The sequence below is a fragment of the Mauremys mutica genome, chromosome 9 (assembly GCF_020497125.1).
Source record: "Mauremys mutica isolate MM-2020 ecotype Southern chromosome 9, ASM2049712v1, whole genome shotgun sequence".
Classification (NCBI taxonomy): Eukaryota; Metazoa; Chordata; order Testudines; family Geoemydidae; genus Mauremys; species Mauremys mutica.
Genome location: NC_059080.1, coordinates 32,005,930 through 32,018,564, shown reverse-complemented (window position 1 = coordinate 32,018,564; position 12,635 = coordinate 32,005,930). Strand labels below are relative to the sequence as shown.

The window sequence follows — 12,635 nt, the reverse complement described above, 5'->3', positions numbered from 1 at the left end:
TCAATGGGAGTTCACAGTATATTCCCTCTCTAACATCCTGGTTTGTTGATATGGACTGTGTTCTCAGATTTGGTAAAATCAGAGCACTCTTATTCAAAATGTTAAGAAAAGGACAAGTAAGTTAGCTTGAAAGTACATCAAAGGCAGTGTCAATACAAGCATGACAAAGTCAGTAATTGCTAAGCTAAGTTCATTATCCAATAGAATGTTCAAAAGAGTCAGAATTGTAATAGAATATTGTTTGATACAAAAAATATTAGAAGCACAGATAGTCCTTAATTTAATACTTACTGAGTGTATTCCATGACAGGGATGACAATGATCCAGGGTCCAATCCCCGAGGACCAAACAGTATATGTATCTAAATCAGACACAGCAAGGCAATACTATGAAGATTTTCTCTGTGGCTGTATTTCTATTTCTCCCTACAGTGACACAAGAGCATAAGTATCAACCTCTCTGGGAAGACTGTTTGAAACCCAGGGCACAAACCTCAAGTTGGCTGTGAGTTTTAAATTTAGATTTCACCAACCACCCGCACACAGTGCAAACTCCATAAGCATTTCAACATCCTTAATACAGAGTCATAAATAGTTACCCAGGGTACTCCAGTCATGAGTGTATTTCTGATAGATGGCCCTTTAAACCAAGAATCACAGCAATAATCAGGTTACTCCTAATCCCAAAGGAACAGTCACTTACGCCAGGTCAGTTGTGCTTGGGGTCTCAGACCAATGCCAATGCTTGTAGTCAATCCTATAGTAAACTTTATGGGGATTCATTAAATAGGAAAAAGAAATTAGAGAGTTATTTATGAGGTTAAAGTAAACAAACAGATACATAAATGAGTTAGTCTTAGGTTTCAAAAGGTAATATAGGCTTCCGTAATCAGCAAGTTGTATTTGACTTGCAGGGTTAATCCAGGCTAAGCAGCTGGGGATTTTGTGCTTATGCTTAGAAACACTTTACCCCTCCCCCCAGAATCCAAGCAGCATAGAGATGCTTATTTACTTTGGTTTTGGGTTTTTATCCCCCTCCTGCAATGTGCTTTGAGGTGCGAACTGAGCTGATGGGTGGCAACCACTTGCAAGACATCTTCACAGGGAGGAAAGCAGAACAATAAGAGTGTTTAGTCTTTTGTTGATGGTTTCTTAGTCCAAATATAGGGAGTTTCCAGTTGTAAGATCCAATCAGAACCCATCATGGGTCTCCTCTTTCAGGAGGGGCATATCAATTTTCTGTAAGAGAGCAGTTTTTCACACTAATTAATATCCCTCTCCTGTATGGCAATTCATATAGTCACAGAGGCTCACAATACAACTGCTCAAATATATTACAATATGGAACACAGATATTAAAAATAAGATTAAATGCATGCAGCAACTCACAAGCATTCAATACACCACACACTTTCTTATAATTCTAACACCTATTGTATCAATATTAACCCACAAGTGAACCAGACAGATTGTGTTCAACTAAGACATGGGGACCTTGGCATGAGCTGGTGAGTGGTCTGCTAATGTCACAGTATTGTTTTATGAAAATGTGAACTATCCCTTGCAATAAGTGTTCTGTACTCTCTATCTTGTTTCCTTCAGCAACAATTTTTAGCTAAGAAATCCATGCCCATCTCCAGTAACAGGAAAATATGGCAATAAAGAAATGAAGCTCTCTTCATGAACTATAATCTCTTTTGCTTGCATAGATGGCAGGTGCTGGAGTACTAATGAGAATTCCTGTACTCCTAAGACTAAATGTAAGCATCATGGAGAGGAAAGATGGGCTTGTAGTTAAAGAACTGGACTTGGCTCCAGACATCTGAGTTCATGTTCTTACGCTGCTGTAGACTTCATATTTGACTATGGCATAACCTTTGGAATTCCTTGATAGAGGATAGTGTGAATGCCAAGACTATAACAGGGTTCAAAAAATAACTAGATAAATTCACGGAGGATAAGTCCATCACTGGTTATTAGCCAGATGGACAGGGATGGTGTCCCTAGCTTCGGTTTTGCCAGAAGCTGGGAAAGGGCAATGGGATGGATCACTTGATGATTCTGTTAATTCCCTTTGTGGCACCTGACATTGGCCACTGTCGGAAGACAGGATACTGGACTAGATGGACCTTTTTTTGACCCAGTATGGCCATTCTTATGTTATTAGCGCCTAATCTTCAGTGAGTCATCTGTAAAAATGCAGATTATTATATTTATCTCTTTGTGAATCCAGTAGTAGCTAGTCTTTGGAAACACACTAGAAAGGGAAAAGCACCCATAATTATTGCTTTAGAATTCTAGCCCCTGCTGAGGTGCTCACATTAATGGTCTTTACTGAGGGACTGGAGCACAGAATATACTGATCTCTAGTTACTCCATTGTTCTTATTACCCACTGCCTGTCTCACTTACACTCCCTCTTCTCATACCTCCCATATCCCAGCAGGGCCGACTTTAGGAAGTGTGGGGCCCAATTCAAACAGTTTTGACGGGGCCCCGGCCAGGATGACTAAAAAAAAACACATGTAAAAAAACATGGTGCTCCAAGTCCTCGGCCGCACTTTGCCGGCGGGTCCTTCACTCGCTCCAGGTCTTCGGTGGCACTGAAGGACCTGCCGCCGAAGTGCGGCCAAAGACCCGGAGCGCCAGGTGAGTAAAAATTAAAAAGGCACCTCTAGCCAGGGAAGGGATTCTCACTGGGCGTGGGGCCCTCTTAGGCGTGGGGCCCGATTTGAGGGAATTGGTGGAATAGGCCTAAAGCCGGCCCTATCCCAGGAACTAAATTTTCTGAGAACAATCTTGCTCTATGCACTGCTTTTAAATCAGATTGGGGGGGGGAATAAAAAGAAATACAAAATCTCCATGGGAGATATGGTAGAGTATGTTACTCCCTTGGTATTAGCCATTTTGAATTGATGGATTCAGTGTTGTAAGCATGTTGGTCCTAGGATATTAGAGATACAAGGTGGGTGAGGTAATATATTTTACTCGACCAATTTCTGTTGGTGAGAGAGACAAACTTTCGAGTTTAAACAGAGGGTTGCTTGTTCTTTTTCAATATTGCTGGAATTTTTCAATATTGCTGGAAGTGTAGAAGCAAACTGTCCCAGGAAACATGACCCTGGTTTTGTGGCAGCACAGATATTTTTAGTCTCATTTAATAGTGTTTTGTCTCAGGCAAGTATATTTTGGGGAAAAAATTCAGCCATGCTCCTCACTCTTTGTGAAGACCACAGAGTAGATAAATGAGCAAGTTGTATCTCATGAACAAAGAGACTCAATTCATACTCCGAGCACAGACTGGATGTACATTTTTAGTTGGTTGGGGCTGGAAGGGATGGAGAGTTAGTTTATTGCTTTGGAGTCTTTATATTGGTTTGAGTAACTCATCCTATCTTTTACTGGGCAGCATGAAGGCTTATTCCTTGGTAGAAAATAGTCCATTGTTTTCTCAAATCCTTCTGAAATTCCATCAGTTCCTTTTACTTGTTACTTTCTTCCTCTCAAATTCTCCTTCTTCTTTCTCCACCCTATCCTCCAATGTAATGTCTGATCCTTCATTATTTGTACTTGTTGGCACTGATTTGTTTTGATTTTACTGCGTATTAAGATCAGATAAACTTTTTCTTTGCATGCTCATGCTTTCAATATAATTTTCTTCCAGCTACTCTCAGAGAAAAGAAATGTGCCCTTTAATGGTGAAATGATTCACTAAATGTCATAAAATTATTTGGGAATGTCTACTGAATGTTCTCCTCATGAATAAAAGGGCAGTAAGGGTCAGCAAAATGCTGATAATACATGTTTCAACTATGTAAGGCTCTTATGATAGAAAACTTGGATTTCAATCAAAAATAGATTGCAGATAATACTCTTATTACATGAAGTACAAAGTTAAAAAGAGGTTACTGTGCTTTCAATAATCCAACTTACTTGTGAAGTTTAGGAGTATTATAAACCCTTAATTTTATGATAGATGTGACATTTTGGTGGCTTGGTACATGATGGAAGCTTTAATTTTTCTCTCTTCTTTTCTGCTACTGAATGAAATATGTGATACTCTTTGTTCCCTAAAGTTCTATTTCAGGTGTGTCTACACTACAGAGACTATGCAGGCTTAGCTACTTCTGCATAGCTATGCCAGCATAACCGCCTAGCCTACACTGAAGGAGGGTTGTTGTTTTTTTGTTGGTGTAGGAGCACCACCTCCCCAAATATAAGTATCATTCTTCTGTCAACATAGTTGCATCTATACTGAGGGTTACCTCGTCATAGCTATGTTGGTCAGGGATATGGCGTCCAGTGTCTATGTTGATCTAATTTTTAAGTGTAGACAAAGCCTCAGCTCATCATTTAAGTTGGTTCTAAATTCTTGAGTGTAATTCAAAGATTGCTTTAGCCCAGAAATGTGATTATGTAAAATCAAATGTTGCACATTATAAAATTAGTCTCTATTCCTCTTGGTTTGGCAGATGTGTGAATTATTTTTGTAATGTACTTTTATACAATAGTTACTCTTTGTACAAATTTTGGATATTACCCAAACCCAGTGCAACATAACATAAGAACATAAGAATGGCCATACTTGGCAGACAAAAGGTCCATCCAGCCCAGTATCCTCCTGTCTGCCAACAGTGGCCAGTGCCAAGTGCCCCAGAGGGAGTGAACCTAACAGGCAATGATCAAGTGATCTCTCTCCTGCCATCCATCTCCACCCTCTGACAAACAGAGGCTAGCCATTCCTTACCCATTCTGGCTAAGAGCCATTAATGGACTTAACCTCCCTGAATTTATCTAGTTCTCTTTTAAACCCTGTTATAGTCCTAGCCTGCAAGGTTTACAAACCTCTTTGTTTCAGTATCTCTTTGTTTTGGGCTTTCTGATTAAAGTATAGGAATAGAAACTGCTGTGTCAGATATGTTTTACTTTTTGTGATGCTGCAAATTTTTCAGGACACTGGCTAATCTTTTAGTGCTATATTGTACAAATAGTGCAGGGTCTGTAGTAAGAGGCAGTGAGGCACTACAATATCACATAGGGAAGGACTGGAATTCTGGCTGGCTATTGTGTACATATAAGAGGATGGGGTGGGGTCATTGTCCTGTTTCCTCCTACTGGCATGAGACCCCAGTTATCTTATCTTTATCCGTGCTTTTGTGAGTAGAGGGATATTTACCTTAATGGGGCTCTCCTGGAAGGTGAGAGACTCAGTTCTGTGGTGGCATATCCATACATGGGATGCCATAGAAGCTCGCTGGATGGATCTCAAAGGTTTTTCACAGTTTTGAGGGAAGAGATGGAGGTAGGTGAGGTTGGAATGGGGAATAGCTAATCTTAATGGCTGTATCTTCTATTGAGTTATTGGACTTAAAATTGAAGTAGCACTAATTCCCAAAGGGTCAATGCTGATAATATTTTGAACTATGATAAAGGCTGTTAATGGTTAGACCATTCTCTACTTGGGAAAAACTCTTCTTGATTTCAGTGATGAGTCCTTAGAGCAAGATTGGGCTCTAAAGCATCAAACTGTAAAAATATCCAATATTTTATTTAGAAGATTGCTTACATAGAAGGAAACCAGCACCAGTGCTGTATAACAAGAAGGCAACCTAAAGGACTGAATTTACTGCATTTGAGTACAGGCTACATCCAGTTCCTATTAAATAGATTGTCTTGTAGTGGATAAATGAGATACCATCAGTGTATCAACTCTTTTCCCTCTAGAAATGGCAGCTCAAACAGGCAGACTGGTGCTCAGAAGACTGATAATCCATTACTGACCTTGAAACGGGTAATATTTCCCAAAGATTAACTGTTCTTGGGCAATGTTTCCAATGTATTAAGGACAAAAAGCTTCTCTCTTATCAGATGTGTATGTCTTCCTGTTGTACCTGTTTTATTCTTGAATACACTTCTTTGGTGGCCATTGCAACACAAATCACTCCTTCTGTTTAAGTCTTTGTTGCATGTGTCTCTCTCTTATAATATTCATGACTGTGTCTGGGAGCTGTTCTGTACTGAAAGGGTTTCCCATTTGGCCTGTGTTGCCGTTCTGCAAGAAGAGGACAAACACCTCCCATATCTGGAAGGTAAACCCTGGTACGGCGCTAAGGCTCATCAGAGCCAAAGGACAGGATTTTTTCACTCCTGTATTAAGGCCTTTGCTATTGTTACCGCAGTTCTCCATGGAGTCTGTTTTACCACACATTCATTTTATCTGACAGCTGGTTGTTGGCACCGTATGTTGTATATTGGATTCAGTCACAAGTAAAGACATATTAGCAGTGGAAATTTATATATGTAGAGCAGAGCAAATAATTCTTAACAAATACAGCAAAACATTAATCTAATATTGATTCTTTTTCTGTTGGCAAAATGTTTGCTAATAGAACACAAAAATTTCAAAAATCATTTGAAATTATGCATTAATTCTTTGTGACATTTCCCCCCTCTTGGTGGCAGGGACTGGACAAGAATATACATATATATTATATATTTATTTTATATATATATTATATATATATATATATATATATATATATATATATATATATATATATATATATATACACTAGCACAATGTTCAAAGCACAATTTAGACTTAATTGCTTGAATTATATATATTATTATATATATAATTCAAGCAATTAAGTCTAAATTGTGCTTTGAACAAACATTGTGCTAGTGTAGCCCAGGTGGTCCAATGTTCATTGAATATATAGATGATATGGCTGACTTGAAATTTGCTTTCTAATTTAAATGAAAATTCACACAAAAGGGCTTTTCCACCACTGTTTTTTGGCTCTAGATGCTTGTTTAATAAGCATCATTACAGGAAAGGAAAGAGAAGAATAACTTTATCCCTCAAATCCTTGTAATTCAATATTTTGCTTTCTCTTAGTTTCATTCTTCATGTAGCACTACTGAGAACCTACTACTGTTGAATGACTTCCAGCACCAATAGTTCCAGTTTTGCAGATTGAAATTATTTCCTTCATTTTAGCATGAAAATACGTGTAGCTTGCACTTTGTCCCTTTACCTAAGAATGTTCAGTGGCACCAAGGAAGCAGATGAGGCAGAGGCAGAAGAAGAGATTGCCCTGTTAGCATCAGAATGAGCAGACTCTAAAGCAGAGCTGCCTTGTTGACCTGTCAAACAGCAATGTTTTCCTATGGTCATTCTTGATATGCAAGAAGAAATAAAGAATTAGCCAAAACAAGCTCAGGTTCTAGTATGACCATTTCCAGTGAATTTAATGAAAACCACATAGGTCCCATCTACAGAGTATTTTGCATGCAAAAGAGTGATGAATAGAGATTAAAGAATGTTCACAACAATGTGAAACCCTTTCAGTAATATGCTAAAGATAACGTTTAAAAAAAAATAATATATAAAAAAATCCTGTTTGACATTATTACCTTTATCAACCAATGTAACATTCTTAGACTCATGGATGGTATTTGACTTGGTACTACATGACATAGTTTCTTAATCAAAATCAACATGGCACCTAGCCTGTTTTTAATCCATTCAATATCAGGTCTTAAAATGTAACTGTAAAGGGGGAATGACCTGGAAGAACGTAAAATAATTACTGATAACATTTGCCGATGACAAACAAATGGAAGGAGTGGTAAATAATGAAGAAGACAGGACACCCATTCAGAGCAATCTGCATTACTTGGTAAGCTTGGCACAAGTAAATAATATGTAAAGTCATCCATCTACAACAAAGAAGGCAGGCCCTACTTACTGGAGGGAGACTCTGTCTTGGGAAACAGTAATTGTGAAAAGGGCTTGAGGGTCCTGATGGTTACTGAGCTGACCACAAGCATCCATTGTGATGTGGTGGAGTCAATGTGATCCTTGGGTGTATAAAACGGGAATATCAGGTAGGTGTAGGGTGGTTGTATTTAAAGCTGGCCAAAACTTTTTGGGCAAATAGTTTTGGTCAACCCCAAACTGTTTCCTAATTTTGTGTTGAGTTTGCTGAATAGTTTTGACCAAACTACAGTTGTAACAATTTTTCATTTAGAATCAAAATATTTCAATTGGGGCATATTGATAAAAGCATAGGAAGACAAGATTCATAAAACCCTTGGGGTCAGGGGAAGGAGGGGAAACTCTTGTGACAAGCATGAGCAATGTCTCTATTATTTCTTAGGAATGTAATGAAATACTTTGTTTCCCTGTTCAATTTTATATGGCTGCATAACTTAAAGCATATAGTCAAATCAAAGGAGGCTGTAAGGAGAAGCTGTTAAGGTACCCAAGAAGGCTAAAACAAAGAGACAGGTAAGACAGCCTCTCTGGTACTCGCTTCATAGGAATTAAGACAACAATGGCTGGAACCATCAGTTGGGGAAAGAACCTACCTGTCTGGCACCATCTACATTAGGATATTTTTCTTTTCCCAAGGCTAGGGCTGAGATCAAAAGATGCTGAGGAGTTAAAAAGGTGCCTCTAGCAGAAAGGGAGGGGGAAAGGGTCAAGTTAGCAAGACGCTGACAGGGACTACAGAGAATTTGCAGCATGGCTCACACACAGACTGACTGCTGTAAGAGTAAGGATCTGCAGCACACAAGCTGGTGCCCAGAAAGAACAGAGCACAGGAAAGCTAAGGTATATCTATCTGGGGCTTGAAGGGAATGCTAAGCATAGATAAAACAATATGCAGATAGACCTCTCTGTTATTTTTAAATTGACTTCTCTCAGCTCTGCGTAACATTTGGTCAAATACATCATACTTCATTACAGAGAAACTGCTTCTATATCACTGCAGACTATTACTGGCCACAGGCTTCCAAAAGATAACTTTCCCAGTGTCCAAGCCCACTTAGACCTGCTAGGTAACAGTTCACACTGAAGAAAGTTTAACCTGGACACCCAGCCAGGGAGAGGTTGGAGTGCATAATCCTGTCACAAAAAGAAGTGGTGGCATGGGCCTGCCTCTTGAAAGGGGGACTGGAAAAGGATCTCAGAAGTGGTAGACTTCCCAGGGACCAGGATACCTCCTTTATAAACATGATCCCAGTGGTAAGGGTGCTCTGCTATGATATGGGATACTCAGGTTTAATTCCCCACTCTGGCTGTTGTGGAAAGGGTCTTGGTCCTTCATAGTAGAGGACAGTGCCCCAGTTACTGGGCTTTCTAAATCTCTCCTGTCAAAACTCCTCCACTTTGTACAAATAATGAAATAGTAATTGGAGCAGCGTCAAGACCTTGAACATCCTACAACAGGGGTGGGCAAACTTTTTGGCCTGAGGGCCACATTGGGGTTCCGAAACTGTATGGAGGGCTGGGTAGGGAAGGTTGTGCCTCCCCAAACAGCCTGGCCCCTGCTCCCTATCCACCCCTTCCCACTTCCCGTCCCCTGACTGCCCCCCTCAGAACCTCCAACCCATCCAACCCCCACTGCTCCTTGTCCTCTGACTGCCCCCTCCCCGGATCTCCTGCCCCTAACTGCCCTCTTGAGACCCCACTCGCTCTCTAACCCCCCTGATCCCTATCCCCTGACTGCCCTAACCCCTATCCACACCCCTGCCCCATGACAGGCCCCCTGGGACTCCCATGCCCCCGCCCCCACAGAACCTCCGCCCCATCCAACCGCCCCCTGCTCCCTGTCTCCTGACTGCCCCCTGGGACCTCCTGACCCTTATCCAATCCCCCCACTCCCTGCCCCCTTACCATGCTGCTCAGAGCACCAGGACTGGCAGCCATAAGTAGTACACTGTAAGTAGCACATTCCTATGGGGAGCAATTTAATACACTACACCTGCGGCTCTCACAGCCACTCTGCCCATCAGGAGCTTGTAGCTCTACCACCCAGAGTGCTGGCGGCATGGTGAGTTGAGGCTATGGGGGAGGGGCTGGGGGCTAGCCTCCCTGGCCGGGAGCTCAAGGGCCAGGCAGGACGGTCCCGCGGGCCGTAGTTTGCCCACCTCTGTCCTACAGCCTGGGTGAGTACCCTAACCAGCCGCCTATAGAGTCATTCCCAGTCTCTCTCACTGGCCCAATGGCTATATATTGTCATTATAAATACTATGAATTGCCACTGTGAATGACAGTGAATAGTCATTGGGCAGAGAAAGTGAATGTGAATGGCTTTATAGTCTGCTGGTTAGGGTACTTGCTGCCAGTGGGGGAGATTCAAAATTAAAAACATTCTCCCGTGAGTATTTAATTATTTACTCAAAGTGGAAGAACTTCAAAGGGGAGGTTGAGAAAACACTGCAGCAGAGCATCACATAGCCCAGGGGCAAAGCTACTTTCCTATAATATGGAAAACCAAGTTCGACTACTTTCAGAATTGGGAATTGTACATGGGCCTCCCACATCCCAGGGAAGTACACTAACCACTGGACTAAAGCTAATAAAGGTGGGCTGATGCCACCTACCACTTTGTGAATCTAGTACTCCTTTGCTTTTATCAAAATGTCTGAAATTTAAAAAAATATATATATTTATATTTATATTTATATATATATATTTATATTTATATATATATTTATATTTATATATATATATTTAACAAACAATCACCTTTGTTTTAACAATTACCTTTTGTTTTAACCTGACTCAAAAAACTTCAGGTTTTTGAGTCACTGAATATTTTGAAAAAGTGTCATCTTTGGTTTGACCTGAAACAAAACTGCTTAGATTTTTCAGAATTGTTAGTGAACCTAAAAATCCGTTATTTGCCCAGATCCAGTTATGGTGCCTGTATTTGGAACTGTGCATCTACTATTGCAATACTAGGTCCAACTCTGGTATCCAAAATTCAAGAAGGGCATTGATGAATTGGAGAGAATTTAGAGAAAAGCCACAAGAAAGATTAAAGGATTGGAAAACATGCCTTAGAGAAAGAGACTCAAGGAGCTCAAGCTGTTTAATTTAACACATATTTGATAATAGAGGGCTCTTCACTCTAGCACACAATGGTATTAACAAGCTCCAATGGTTGGAAGGTAAAACTAGACAAACTCAGACTAGAAATAAGACACAAATTTTTAACAGTGAGGGTAATTAAACATTGGAACAACTTACCAAATGTTGTGATGGATTCTCCATAAATAGAAATTTTAAAATCATGATTGGATACTTTCCTAAAAGATCTGCTCTTGTTCAAAGAGGAGGCTATGCAGGGAAGTCAAATGGTCTGTGTCAGGGATAGTCAACTGGCGGACAATGAGCCAAATCTGGACCACCAGATGCTTTTGAATGGACCACAAAATATTTTTCTTTACCTATTATTATTGCCATGTGACAAATGTTTCTCTGGACTATAGACTATACCTTGATCAAGAAATGTGGACCTTGACAAAAAATAATTGACTAGCCCCAGACTATATGATCACAATGATGCCTTCTGTTTTTATAACTTATTTTGGACTTAAACTAGTACAATTCTACTCTTCAAAATGACATTAATATTAATAAAAATAAATTTTAAGCAGAAGGATGGAAAAGGCTGCAAGACAATGGATTTTATTCTTTTGAACACTGTTGGCAAAGTTTCTAGTTCTACCATTTACAGATAATTAGGAGGAGACACGGCAGTACTAGTAAACCCCACTTCACTGTGAGCTTTAGTTGCTGGTTTGACATGCTACAGCTCATCACTGCAACAATTACTTTTCCATCTCTGACTAATAGTTTTAATTTAGATTTGCTGCATTTTGTACATCATTACCCTGGACATGTCATTACTCTGGACAAATGGTGTCTCCTCCACTTGTCTAAGAGAGTTTAATATTCAGCCTGACATATATCCAGCCAGCAATGGTGTGGGGGGAATCATTGTCTTGTAAGGAAAGAACAGTCAGAGACTTTCTCACTACATTGGACAGAATTCCCACTATAACAATTTAGCCCTCCTTAGAGTCAGCCAGTTTAGCATGGCAAAGTTATACCAAATTAATTTATTTTGAACAGAAACCTGAATTGTTTTAAAATGAAAATTCCACATAGAAGAGCTCCAGATGTCAAATATTCCATTGATGTTGCCTCATGTTAAAGTATTGCATTGGGTGTTAGTCTTTTAATTCTAGTCTGGTTTAATCTACTTACATTTCTGCACACCAGATACTGTAATTTTACATCTGATTTCAACGGGGTAGAACTAGATACTCCCTTGGGTAGTATCTTGGAGAAACTGCCAAGGTTGTCATCGTGGAGGCAATAAACCTTCTCTCATGTGCAATAGGGAATGACCTGGCTGCTGACTGACTAACCCTGTGAGTTATGCTTCACTGAGGAGTAACTTATCAAATGTCATTTTGGAATCAGAGAACCAGATTTCCTTAATCCTCTTTAGGCTGAGTAGCTGCTTCAAGGAAATTTGTTCCCCTCAGTAAGAAGTCTGCTGGCAATCACAGGCAAGAAAAGTAATTGGGTTGCATGAGGGTCCTAATGTTATATTCAGTTTTTGAGTAGGGATACACTTGCCCAATTAACCAAGCTGCTGGTGTAAGGCGGTTGAAGCATGAATGAGAAACCAGTGACAGAGAATCAGCACACTCTACGGGTATGTCTACATTACGGCATTATTCCGATTTTACAGAAACCGGTTTTTGGAAACAGATTGTATAAAGTAGAGGGCCCGCGGCCACACTAAGCACATTAATTCAGCGGTTT

The 12,635-nt window shown here is 40.1% G+C and overlaps 1 long non-coding RNA gene across 1 annotated transcript; it reads right to left on the bottom strand.

Moving 5' to 3' along the window:
* Positions 1 to 321: 321 nt before the first annotated feature.
* On the bottom strand, positions 322 to 1,185 carry LOC123377287. The gene is made up of 3 exons (XR_006582160.1): positions 1,012 to 1,185; positions 703 to 766; positions 322 to 425 (listed from the first exon to the last, which is right to left on the bottom strand). It is a non-coding gene; the product is annotated as an uncharacterized LOC123377287 (long non-coding RNA).
* Positions 1,186 to 12,635: the final 11,450 nt, after the last annotated feature.